The sequence below is a fragment of the Colobus angolensis genome, unplaced genomic scaffold (genome assembly GCF_000951035.1).
Source record: "Colobus angolensis palliatus isolate OR3802 unplaced genomic scaffold, Cang.pa_1.0 Scaffold122, whole genome shotgun sequence".
Classification (NCBI taxonomy): Eukaryota; Metazoa; Chordata; class Mammalia; order Primates; family Cercopithecidae; genus Colobus; species Colobus angolensis.
Window position 1 is genome coordinate 5,292,478 of NW_012113364.1, and position 13,767 is coordinate 5,306,244.

Consider the following 13,767-nt stretch of genomic DNA (forward strand, 5'->3'; position numbering starts at 1 on the left):
GGAAGGAAGAAAGGAGACAGCTGGACCTGAGCATCCTCCAACTCTGTAGGAGGCACACAATTAGATGGTGGTCCCAGCAGAGAATCATGTTAACCAAGGACACTTTCTGAGCAAAGATGAGGATTTGGTTTCAGCTGTGAGAAGAAAGCTGCCTCTTAACTGCAGTCCTCAGGAGGAAAGGAGAATGCAGTTCCCCTCTGCAGGCATATTTCAGATCCCTGCAGCTGTAGGAGCTGTGCAGAAAGCTCTTTCAGCCTCATAGGAGGAGAAGGGTTAAGTACCCTGCTGTTTGTATCTCATTCTCCTAATTTGCAGGTGTTTTGTAGCTATAAACAACCTCAGATCAATAAGAGCATCATGAAAACTCAAAAGATGCCTTTAATCACTTTGTCCCTGGGCTAGCAGAGAACTCGACTCTGCTGTCAGTAAGGGCTGTTTCACCTGGCAGACAATCTCCCCTCCTATTCCTCTAAACCAGAGTTGCTCTAAATTCCACCCAAAGTCCCCTTCTCCAGAGCCACTGCAGCTGTCAGTCCCGGATTGGATGTACAACACAAGGAATTGGAGGTCACAGTGTGAAGATGAAAGGTTTATTAATTGTTTCTGAGCACACCAGACCTAGAGCAGCTTTGACTTTTCATCAATAAATGAAGTGCAAGCCCAGATATGTCAGCTGTCATTATTCACCATGCCACGCAACTAGTATTGACTTTCTATCATGTGAGAAGCACAGTAGTAATAAATACGGAGATATAAAAATGATCCACCAGGCATTGGGGTTCTCCCACTCAGCCCGACTCCACTCAAGATGCATGCAGAAACTTTCTATCGCTCTTCAAATGCATACAAGCCCCTTGACTCTGACTCATTTACTTACTGCCTCACTGAATATCTCGCCATGCCCTGGCATGGTCATTACCACAAACTTGGTGACTTAAGACAACAGAAATCTATTCTTTCATAGTCTGGAGGCCAGAATTCCAAAATCAGCATCATTGGATCACAATCCTGATGTCAGCAGAGCTGTGCTCCCCGTGAAGGCTCTAAGGGAAAATCTATTTGTCTCTTCCAGCTGCCAGAGGCTCCAGCATTCCTTGGCTTGCAGCCCCATCACTCCAACCTCCACCTTCTCCTCTTCTGTCTGCAAATCTCCCTCTGCTCTGCTCTTATAAGGACACTTGTGTTTGCTTTTAGGGACCACTCAGATAATCCAAGATAATCTCCCCATCTCAAGATTCTTAACTTCATCACATCTTCAAAGACTTTTCTGTAAGGTAACATTTATAAATCTCAGAGATTAGGATTTGATATCTTTGGAGGCTGCTTTTCAGATTGCTACACTATTGCTTCCAGTGTTTTTGCCCGAAACATCTTCCCTTTTTCTTTCCTTGCTCAAAATTATATCCATCCTTCAAGGTCAAGTGTGGATGCTAAAGTGACTCCATCTTGGATGTTAATCTGCCCTGTTGACTTCTGATAAACTCTAATTCTGGGAATGCCTTTTCTATCTTATCTACTGTTCCTTGTGTAAGACCGTGTACTTACCACACATCCTGCCCTTAGGCAGACTCCTGCCTCTCCCTACAATTGTCCTACACATTCCTTCCCTATGGTATGTAAGTCCTGGGTCTGGTAGGTGATAGGCCAGGGGGACCTACCATCTTGTCTCACCAACCCGCAAGACACAGGCATAGCGTAAGTCCCTATTAAATGTTTTTTTCTGAGAAGCTAGACATGCCAGCCTCTTTCTTCAGCCTCTCAGCTTCCTCGGACTTTGGGAGGAAGTTTTCAGGGACTTGCTCACTGCAAAACACCAAAGCAGGGGTCATGGATTCCACACAACTGTCTTTGCTGACCACAGCCAAGTTATCTCCCTTTCTGCTGACTGTTCACAGCAGGTCATTCATTCCTTTCTGGTGACATCCAGCATACTCCATCTAGAAATACTATGATTGGCTTCTTTTCTGAGCGGTAAGCACCTCCTAGCCTTCTTTCATCTTAATGCGTTCCCTGCCCACACTGTAGGAGGCGCTAGACAGATAGCTGTTCAAAGGATGATGAGTCTGAATGGCTAAGAATCATATATTAGTAGTAAATTCATTATCAATACTAATGCAGCATGCTGAATTCTTTCTGTGATGAACTGTGGGCTCCAGCAGAGAGGAGACCAGCCTGTGCACCAGGACCCTAGGCTCCCAGCCAGGCGTATTAGCTAATTAGGTCTGTGCGGCCAAACCCTGGAGGCCTCAGTTTGTTCATGCGTAAAATGAGCTGTGCTGGCTGCAAGGATCCCCCTGGTCCTCCAGTCCTTCTTTCTATGAATCTGTGGACATCGTTAAAGTGTTTAAGTGAAGAACAGGAAGCCTGTGTTCTCTTACATACCCTATTAATCTGCTATTCAACACCTCCTCCCCTTTCTTTCCATCGATGGTATAGAAACAAATTTTAGTCCAACCCAAATTCTGAATCAAGGCATTTGTCTGCATTTTGAGCTTTTCCCATCAATGAAATATGCTCAAGGTGACCTAGAACAGCCATATGTTTTCCTACCAAGTCCCGACAGGTCTGGAAGGAGCTTGGAGCCACTGCTGAGTTTGAGGTCACGGCGCACTGTGCTCAAGGACACTGGGGTGGAGGACATAGCCTCATGTGGCCTGAGCTCGGATCCCCAGTTGCCAAGGATGGGAGGATGCAGAGACCAGGCCTCCCAGAGTGAGAGTCAGCCCATGAGGCAGCCAGCACCAGCTCTGCCCTTCAAGCTGGTGCAGGCTTCCCCCTCAGCCTCAATTTCCCCATCAGAAAAATTGGGCTAGGTCCAATCTCCTTCCAGCCTCTATAGCAGGGTTTTACACGGGAGCCAGGACATATGAGACAACAGTAGGAAATGTCAGAGGATGACAAGGTCTGCGGCTACAGTCACTGGATAGCCAGTTGTAAGCTAAGCCTTGCTCTTAGTTCTCTGGCCCGCTCCTTCCCAAGGCATCTCCTCTTCCCTTTCCTTCTGACTCAATCCTGAACTCTCTGGGCTGCTGATATGGCTGGACAGGGTGGGTTCCTTTCATTGGCAGGCCTTGCTCCTGCAGTCTCCCTGTATGCCCTAGACCTTACGGGTGAACATCAATCTACATCCTTACACTGGACGACACCCCACTGGGCCCTAATTGGTGGTGTTTGAGAACATGGCCTGGAAATGAGGACCTGGACAGCTGAGCCTTTGGACCTCCGGGTTGCCCCACCTTTGGGGCTACTGGATTTAGTAAGTCACACTATAGATGGAGGTCACTCCAGAACTTCCCTCCACTAAAGGGACCTGCTCCTCTGAAGCCTTGAATGCCTATGGCTTACTCTGTAGTCTGGAGCGAGGCTGGCCTCTTCCAACCAAGCCCAGGACAGGGCAGGCCACACATCAGCTCAGGCTTCTATTTTCTGTGGCATGCAGGTAAGTAGGACAAACCTGTCCTTCTTTATTCTCTATTTGCATAGGGAGCTCCTGGCTCCCAGGTAGAGAATTCGTGTGTGTGTCTGTGTGCGTGTATGTGTCTGTCTGTCTGTCTGCAGAAGCAGACAAACCTCACTAACTTCTTTTTTTTTTTTTTTCAAAATAGCAGAAAGAGGAAAAAAAAAATACAAAACTAGAAATCCATAATAGGCATCTCTGGAGATTTAATGTTTCTAGGGTAAGGAAAGCCCAGGCGAACCAGAGGCTTATTAGAAGGAAATGGGTCTTGCAGTCTGGGAGAGACATGTGATGTGTGCCTCATTTTATTTTTAATAGTAGAACAGGGTGTGAAAAATATGCCCATAAAACCCGCGGACACATTGGAACAGGCAGGATCCCTCTGGCTCTAGGAGGACGGCTCCCAGCGTTGAGTGGGCTTTGGCCATTTTCCCATCCTTGGGAACTGGGGACCACAGATCAAGTTTTCAAGAACAGCCAGTAATGTTGTGTGCTTTTCACTGAAACGTACTCCTTTTCTTTGGGCCAAAGTCTCTGGTGCTTCAGGGCTACGTAAGCACACTGTATCTTTGGTCTTTAATTAAATTTTACTCCTCCATCTCATGCAACACGTGCACGTTAGACAGTAGTATGCCAATTTTAACCACCTCCAAGACGTCTTTGTGGGCCACAGAAGTGCTGTCTGCAATGGTGATAGGAACCCGTCCAACTGTCATTGTGTGCTGTATGAAAGGACATGTGGCAAGACGCATCATCTGAAAAAAGGACTCCAGTCTCCACACGCATATGGAGTCGCCCAGAATCAAAGTCGGCGTTCCCACAGGGATCTGAGCCCCTCCTCCCTAAAGGAAAGCAGAGAATCTTGAGCCAAGCAAGGACTTGGAAAGAAATAATCCTGTTATTCAGCCCAAGAGATTTACTTCTCATTATGCTAGTAACTTTTTTTTTTTTTTCTGAGACAGTCTTGCTCTGTTGCCCAGGCTGAGGTGCAGGGGTGCCATGATAGTTCACTGCAACCTTGAGCTCCTGGGCTCAAGGGATCCTCCTGCTTTGGCCTCTTGAGTACACACCACTATGCTTGACTAATTTTTTATTTTTTATTTTTTTGTAGAGTTAGGGTCTCACTGTGTTGCCCAGGCTGGTCTTGAACTCCCAGCCTCAAGCAATCCTTCTGCCTCAGCCTCCCAAAATGCTGGGATTACAGGCATGAGCTGGTAACTCTTTTTTCTTTCTTTCTTTTTTTGTTGGAGATGGGATCTTGCTGTGTCACCCAGGCTGGAGTGCAGTGGCATGAGCTCGGCTCACTGCAACCTCTGCCTCCCTGGTTCAAGTGATTTTCCTGCCTCAGCCTCATGAGTAGCTGGGATTACAGACACTCACCACCATGATGGCTAATTTTTGTAGTTTTAGTAGAGACGGGGGTTTCACTATGTCAGCCAGGCTGGTCTCGAACTCCCGACCTCAGGTGATCCACTTGCCTCAGCCTCCCAAAGTGCTCGGATAACAGGCATGAGCCACTGTGCCAGGCTCTCTTTTTTCTTAAAAAAAAAAAAAATGTCTGCATTGAGACCTAGCGCCCTCTGAGAATCAGGCCTAAGCTCCACGATGCTTCCTAATGACACAGCCTATTCCAGGCAGGAACAACGGCAAAAGCACAGCTACCGCAGGGCGCAGACTCATTTCTCAGGCAACAGATAAAGTCCAGACAGCAGCCAGCATCAATATTAGTTGGCTGATGTTTGGCTTTGAAGAATCAGGTGAAATGGACAGTACTAATTTGCCACCTCACACTGGTAATGAAGACAACAATTTTTCCTATCTCAGTGTGTGCACGATGCAAAATCTCCACAGAAATATATTCTCCACAGAAATATATCTTTAGGAAGAATGTGGGTCTTCATTGCATAAAGTGATGGCTCTACTAACAAAGAAGATGCTTTGTGAGGATACGTGGCATTGAGACATTGCAAGACTGGAGAGAGATGGGGTTCAGTAAGGCTAGGCAAGACAATTATTTAAAAGCAATGGAAATGCACCAGAAAATGTAAGATACAAAACCAGAGTTATTTATGCAAAGAAAGAAATTGGGCAGGGACTGAGCCTATGACAGAGAGATTTAGAAGGGTTTTCACCTTTTCAAAGAAAGACAAAAAATGAATAATTACAGATGATTAATAAGCCATTCATTCTGCAAAGAGTTGCTATTTAGTTATATGTCAGTTGCTGTGCTAGGATAGATAAGTAGCCAAAGAAACTTTCCAGGCTGCAAGAAATCTGTATTACAGTTGAAGAGACAGAGAGGTGACCAGATGTTCATAAGCAAGAATGACAAGTGCTATAATCCAAGTCTACACAAAATCCCACGGAAGTCGGTATGTTGAAGGGACAACTCTGAGGAAGGGTTGTTGGGGTTATGCTTGAATCTTTTAAATCTCAAGTCTATCAAGAGAAGGGCAAACAGGCAGGGGTGGGAAAATGTGGCAAGACACGAGCATGTCTACAGTTCTGGCTGCCTGGTGGGTGGAGAAACGAGAAACACTGAGAAATAAGAGTGGAGAATTGCACGAGGGCGATGCTATACTTTGGATGTTTCCAATGTTGAAATTTGATCTCCACTGTTGGAAGTGGAGCCTAATGGGAGGCCTGTGAGCCATGGGGGCAGATCCTTCATGAACAGATCAATACTCTCTCTGGGATGAGCGGGAGGGGTTGCATGAGTTCTCAATTAGTTCCTGCAAGAGTTGGTTAAAAGAAAAGAACCTGGCACCTCCCTCTCTCTCTCTTGCTTCCTCTCTTCCTATGGGATCTTTGCACACACTGGCTCCCCTTTGCCTTTCTCCATGGGTGGAAGCATCCCGAGGTCCTCACCAGCAGTCAAGCAATTCCTGGTGCCATGCTTCTTATACAGTCTGCAAAACTATGAGCCAAATAAGCCTCTTTTCTATATAAAGTATCTTGCTTCAGGTATTCCTTTATAGCAATGCAAAACAGACTAAGACAGGCAGTATTGCAACGGGCCTTCAGAGCCACCTGGGCTCCACCCTGCAGGCCAGGGGTTGGCAAAGGATGGCCTGTAGCCAAGCCTAGCTCACCACCTTTTTTCACAAATAAAGTTTTATTGGAACACAACCATGCTCATTTGTTTCTATATGTCTCCACCGGTTGTCTATCATCTCCTGATTTTGTGCTACACTGGCAGAATGGAATAATTGTGATAGGAACCGTGTGGCCCACAAATACTAAAATATTTATACGCTGGACTTTTCTTTTTAAAGTGTGTGACCCTTTCATGTAGGCCACAGGGAGCTCCCAGTGGTTTTAAAATATATGTTTTTAAGGGTGAGATTTTTAGACCAAGAGCTCAGGCATCAGGGCGGCTACTGTTGGAGTGACAAGAGATAAGAGGCTGTCACGGAGTCTGAGGGGAAGATGATGAGCTCAGAGCTAAGCCAGCATGGTGGCAGAGGACACTGTGGAAAGAAGGGCTTCAGAGACTTTTCAGAGAGAGAGTGGATGGTGCTCAGGGAGAGCTCAGATGTCAGAGTCTGGGAGAGGGATGATTTGAAAGACAACGCTGGAGGGCCGGGCACAGTGGCTCACACCTGTAATCCCAGCATTTTGGGAGGCTGAGGGGGGTGGATCACTTGAGGTCGGGAGTTTGAGACCAGCTTGGCCAACACGGTAAAACCTAAGAAAGAAATAAAGTCAAAGTAAAAATGAAAGTAAAATAAAAGTAAAAGTAAAGTAAAGACAAGAAAAGAGAAGGAAACGATAGAAAAGGAGAGGAGAGGAGAGGAGAGCGGAGATGAGAGGAGAGCAGAGACAACACTGTAGTTTATGTGACAGCATTAACAACAAACAGTTCAGGAGGGACTGCAGGCTGTCTTGGAGGGAAAAGAGGTTTGGCCACACTGAGGACAGGTGTCTGAGTGATACCCTGGTGGTTGCTTCCAGTGAGCAGCTGCAAATATTTGACAAGAGTTTGGACACAGGTGATGCTGAAACTATGACAAGAATGGAAAACAGGGATAGAATGATGATCACTGCATAGAAAATGCTGGTTTAATCCCAGGGAGGGCTTTGGTGTGAATGAGTTCTAATTTAATTATAACCTATCAGTCTGCAAATACGACCAATTGACTTCAGTAGTTAGGAGACACAGAGGTGAAAGGGACAGAGCTCTGAAGGCGGAGGGAGGTGTGCTAGAAAAACGAGGTTGGAGCCAGGCACGGCAGCTCATGCCTGTAATCCCCGCACTTTGGGAGGCTGAGGCGGGCAGATCACCTGAGGTCAGGAGTTCGAGACCAGCCTAGCCAAGATGGCAAAACCCCGTCTCTACTAAAAATACAAAAATTTGCTGCGCATAGTGGCACATGCCTGTAATCCCAGCTACTCGGGAGGCTGAGACAGGAGAATCACTTGAACCTGCGAGGCAGGGGTTGTAGTGAGCCAAGATCGTACCATTGCACTCCAGCCTGAGTGACAAGAGAAAAAGGAGGCTGGGCATGCAACAGGAGCTCAGAAGTGTTCCCATTTTTAGTAATGTGGGACATTTTGGACATTACATTATATATGGACATTATACTATATATATAGTATTATATGTATAGTATAATATATATAGTATAATATAAATATATGGTATAATGTCCTACATTATTATATACTGCATAGTATATATTATACATAATATACAATTATATAGGATATATTAATAATGTATAGTGTATAATATATACCATATATAATATACAGTGTATAATAATAACATGGGACACAGAAACAAGCCAGTTAGATGGAGGGGTAGATAGACTGCTGCTTTGTATAATTCACTTTTTTTTAGCATCATCATCTCCACCAGGATTTTTTTTTTTTTTTTACTTTTTCATGGAAAGATCTATTTTAATTTATTTTTTAATATTTTTAATTGAGATCAAAAATATAATTTATCATCTTTACCATTGTTTTCAGTTCATTGATGATAAATACATTATACATATACATTCTTTTTTTTTTTTTTTTTTGAGACAGAGTGACTGCCATACAGGCTGGAGTGCAGTGGTGCGATCTTGGCTCACTCCAACCTCCATCTCCTGGCTTCAAGCAATTCTTGTGCCTCAGCCTCCCAAGTAGCTGGGATTACAGGTGTGTGCCACTGCACCAGGCTAATTTTTGTGTTTTTAGTAGAGCCAGGTTTCGCCATGTTGGCCAGGCTGGTCTCAAACTCCTGGCCTCGTGATCTGCCTGCCTCAGCCTCCCAAAGTGCTGGGATTACAGGCGTGAGCCACCGTGCCTGGCTATATACATTCTTTTTTATTTCCATCCCCCACCTTCTCTGCCCTCCTTCCTTACCTCTGGTAACCAGCAACCTACTCTCTATTTTCATGAGATCCTCTTTTTTTAGCTCCCATATATGAATGAGAACATGCAATATTTTTCTGTCTGTGCTTTACTTACTTCACTTAACATAATGACCTCCAGTTCCATCCATGGTGCTGAAAATGACAGGATCTCATTCTCTTTTATGGCTGAATAATAGTCCATTGCGTATGTGGACTACAACCTGGTTTTTATTTTTCTGGGCACATTTTAAAAAGGGATTATGACTCCTTAGGTGATTTGTTATTTGAGATATGACTGCATCCATTTCAATAAATAGTCTTTGAACATGCCTCTATTCCAGGCTCAGACTTGAGAAGAAGGCTCAAGTGAGACATGGCAGAGGCACACCTGAGCCGAGCCCAGTCCTGAAGACACTTCCCGCTTTTGTTTGCTGAAATGGAATCTTAATTCACAAAGCATTTTAGGCAGTTTCAAGGACTTAAATGAGACTAGCCTGGACAACATAGCAAGACCCTGTCCCTGTTTTTTAAAAAAGGCTTAAATTTTACCTAAGGGAAAAACACGCACAGGAGTTGGAGGAGAGAAAGATGAAATAGAAATCTGTGAGGAAATATACCGGGAGGAGGTGAGACTTAGAGGCTGAGAGAGGCTGACGCTTGGAGGAAGCATGGCAGAGAGGCCCTTCAAAGAGGGCACAACAGGGTAGGGAAGCAGGAGGAGACTGAGCTGGAGCTCTGGGCTTCTGCTGGGTGGCGCCCTGCAAAAGGGCGCAGCTAGCACTCGCGGTCAGCCATACCTCCAAGTTAGTTGCAGGTATTAATCTGGAACCAGTCACTGCATCTGTGCTGTAAGATGAGAATCCAGCGTTGAACAGGACTCCTGTAAATCTGTAAATTCTCCAGCCCAGATTCACCTTGGCCAGCTACCACCCAGCTGTTGACCAAAAGAGCCAAACTCTGTGAAATATTTAAAGAGGTTTATTATTTTTCTGACTCATGCCTGTAATCCCAGCACTTTGGGAAGCCAAGACAGGAGGATCATTTGAGACCAGGAATTCAAGACTAACCTGGGCAACATAGTGAGACCCCATCTCTACAAAAAATTAAAAACCAAATTAACCAGGAGTATTGGTGCACACCTGTAGTCCCAGCTACTAAGGAGGCTGAGATGGGAGGATTGCTTGAACCCAAGAGTTCGAAGCTAAAGTGAGCTATAATCATGCCACACCTAAGAAGTCAGAAGAAAGGAATGCTCGAGTTAAAATAAGGGGATTGTGGAAGCCAAGGTTTTTGTTAAGTAGATGAAGTCTCATAGGTGGCAGCCCTCAGAGAGCATGTGATGCTATACCCGTCAGGCTGGATTTGGTATTTTATTACCTTAAGACACTGTTTGGTCAGTCTTACCATCTGCATTTTAATCTTAATGCGGGTCAATTATGCCTAAACTCTGAAAGGGAGGGGATATAACAAGGTGTGTCTGACCTCCCTTCCCATCATGGCCAGAATTCAGTTTTTCAGAGTGCTCTGGGGTCCCCTTGGCCCAAAATGGGGTCTGTTCAGTTGGTTGGGGGCCTAGGATTTTATTTTTGGTTTACATTGCTTAAGAATGAGTCACTGTTGGCCAGGCATGGTGGCTCCCACCTGTAATCTCAGCACTTTGGCAGGCCAAGCTGGGCAGATCACTTGAGGTCAGGAGTTCGAGACCAGCTCGGCCAACATGGCAAAACTCCATCTTTACTGAAAATACAAAAATTAGCCAGGTGCCAGTAATCCCAGATACTCAGGAGGTTAAAGCAGGAGAATTGCTTGAACCCAGGAGGCGGAGGTTGCAGTGAGCTGAGATTGCAACACTGTACTCCAGCAACAGTGTAACACGCCGTCTCAAAAAAAAGAAAAGAAAAAGAGGAATCACTGTTGACCCTGGGAACAGGCAGGAGGCAGTGTTGAGGAAAAACGTGCACAGGCCCAGTGCTCAGGGCTGGTGGGGCACTGATAGGATGAACCTACTGTGCATCTCAGATGTCCCCGCATGCCACACTCCTGGCCTTTCTCATTACCTCATGGCCAAAACCACATTTTTTAATTAAAACATGAATCTGACTCCTTCCCTAGCTGTCATTCTGAAGGAAGGGCATTTTTGTAACTTATTAAGTGGTGAAATTATACCAACAAAGACTATCTCAGGTTATGAAAAATAATAATTTCTTTCATGGCCAAAATCACATCTTTAATTGAAAAATTAAGTCAGCTACTTCCCTATCTAGCATTCTGAAAGCGAGCATTTTGGTAACTTTATGAGGTGGTGAAATTCTACTGACTAACTAAAGAATCCCAGGTCATGAAAAGTAATTTCTTTCTTCAGCTAGAATGGCACAAGATAGTCAGAAAGCTAGGGGTATTTCTAAGGGTTTAAGAACTAGAGCATAAAGTTAATCTGTCCCCAAACGTTACACCTGGACAGATTAAGCTGAGTCAATTTTAGCATGCCAGGTAGGTTAAAACTAATGGAAAATTCCCCAACGGTGAAAGAACAAAGCAAATTAGAACAGAAACAAACAAGGAAGCCCAGCCCGGCCAGAGATACTGAATGCTCCAGGCAGGGCCAAAAGGAAAATGAGTGGATGAGATTTAAATATGTATGAGAGTGATAATCACTGGAGGGTCTCCATACAAAATGACAAATGACAAAAATCTCAGGGCTGACCCCTCTGGGCAGATGACGAGTGAAGTCAGAAGGAAGGGATCTCACATTGGTGGAACACATCAGTTCCATTTGTCTGAAGTGGTTCTAGACTCCACTGCCAGGTCATCAACAGCTGCAACTGCAACAAGGCAACTGCTCCTCCAAAAAAGCTTGAAAAACTGTTCAGAATGGGTTTTAAAAATCAAAAGACAGATTTCAAGCAGTATCTATGTTGTGATCTTATTTTAATAAAATAAAAATGATATATATTTTGGAAGACTGCAAGAATGGACATCAAAATATTAACAGTGAATTTTCTGTGCGGTGAGATTACAGCTGATGTTTATTTTCTTTGCTCATCCGTATTTTAAAAGTCTCTGTTATAAACTTGCTGTATTAGTCCATTTTTACACTGCTGATAAAGACATACCCAAGACTGAGCAGTTTACAAAAGAAAGAGGTTTAATGGACTTACAGTTCCACATAGCTGGGGAAGCCTCGCAATCATGGTAGAAGGTGAAAAGCATGTCTTACATGGTGGCAGAAAAGAGAAGAGCGAGGACTTGTGCAGGGAAACTGTCCGTTAAAGAACCATCAGATCTCATGAGACATATTAACTATCATAAGAACAGCACAGAAAAGACCTGACCCCATGATTCATTAACCTCCCACTGGGTCCCTCCCACAACATGTGGGAATTCAAGATGAGATTTGAGTGAGGACAAAACCAAACCATATCACTTGCATTATATGTTAAAAGAAAGGAAAAAAAAAATAGAGCTAACCCTACATAGGATATTGTATTAGTCTGTTTTCACACTGCTGATAAAGACATACCCGAAACTGGGTAATTTATAAAGGAAAAGAGGTTTAATGGACTCACAGATCCACATGGCTGGGGAGGCCTTACAGTCATGGTGGAAGGGGAAAGGCATGTCTTACATGGCGGCGGCAGGCAAGAGAGAACTTGTGTAGGGAAACTCCCCTTTATAAAGCCATCAAATCTTGTAAGACTTGTTCACTACCACAAGAACAGTGTGGGAAAGACTCATCCCTATGATTCAATTACTTCTCACTGGCTCCCTCCCATGACACGTGGGAATTGTGGGAGCTAAAATTCAAGAAGAGATTTGGGTGAGGACACAGCTAAATCATATGAGATAGGCTATATTTTCTAGATTACACATACTTTTTAAAAAATAATTTCAACTTTTACTTTAGATTCAGAGGGGCACATGTGCAGGTTCATTCCATGGGTATATTGTGTGATGCTGAGGTTTGAGGCAAGAATGGTGCTGTCACCCAGGTAGAGAGCATAGTGACTAATAGGTAATTTTTCAGCCCTTGCCCCCCAGTAGTCCCCAGGGTCTATTGTTCCCATCTTTATGTCCAATACATATTTTTTAATGAAAAATGTCCCCAAAATGTATATAGAAAAAAATTATTTATATTTCATTGTCAGCAATAACCATTACTAACATATTAGCACATTTCATTCCATACTTTTTAATATGCAAACGTTCTTAATTCAACTAGGATCATGCTCTCTATATAGCTTTATATCATTTTTTTCACTTAACATACTCAATTTTCAATCTTCCATATTGGCAATTAGTCTGCAAAACACCATTTTTAATGGTTGATTAGTGTTCCATCCTATGGCCATAGCAAAACTGATTTCACCAAACTCCTATTGTACGATATTTAGATAATTTCCAATTTTACATAATGTTGCAATAGAAATCTTTGTACACAAATTGTCATGTATTTTCATGGCCATTTCCTAAAGATGACTTCCTGGGAATGGAATCACTGGGTCCAAGGGCAAGAACACTTTTCAGGCACTTAATACACATTGCCAAGTTGCCCTCAAAAAGGGAGTATCAATTACACCACACTCTGCTTCCCATCAATTTCAGGCACAGAAATACAGTCCCCTTGGAAATACACCTTTCATCCAGCTATCTCTTAGGTTTTAGTTCTTGACGTTCAAGATCCATAGGATTACAAGCCTATACTTCAAGGAAAAGAAGGCAATTCAGATTATGTCTGAAAAAGGCCTGCAGGGTGATTGTGGGATGGTGAGTGAACCCCACATGCAGCACAGGGCCTGGCCCTAAGGAGGTCCCCAAGAAAGACACACAAGCATCTGAATCAGGTGAGGGGGCCAGGACTCACTAAGGGGAAAAGGGCTCCCCTGAAAAGGGAGAAGGAGAGATTTCAGTGGGGAGAAAGCTACTGTCCTAACTCAAGAGCCAGGACTGTTTTGGGGGTGGAATGCTTTA

The 13,767-nt window shown here is 44.1% G+C and overlaps 1 protein-coding gene across 3 annotated transcripts in view; it reads right to left on the bottom strand.

Moving 5' to 3' along the window:
- Positions 1 to 13,767, bottom strand: part of CALN1 (calneuron 1) — a 683,678-nt gene that overhangs the window by 352,420 nt on the left and 317,491 nt on the right. The gene's annotated exons all lie outside the window — the stretch shown is intronic.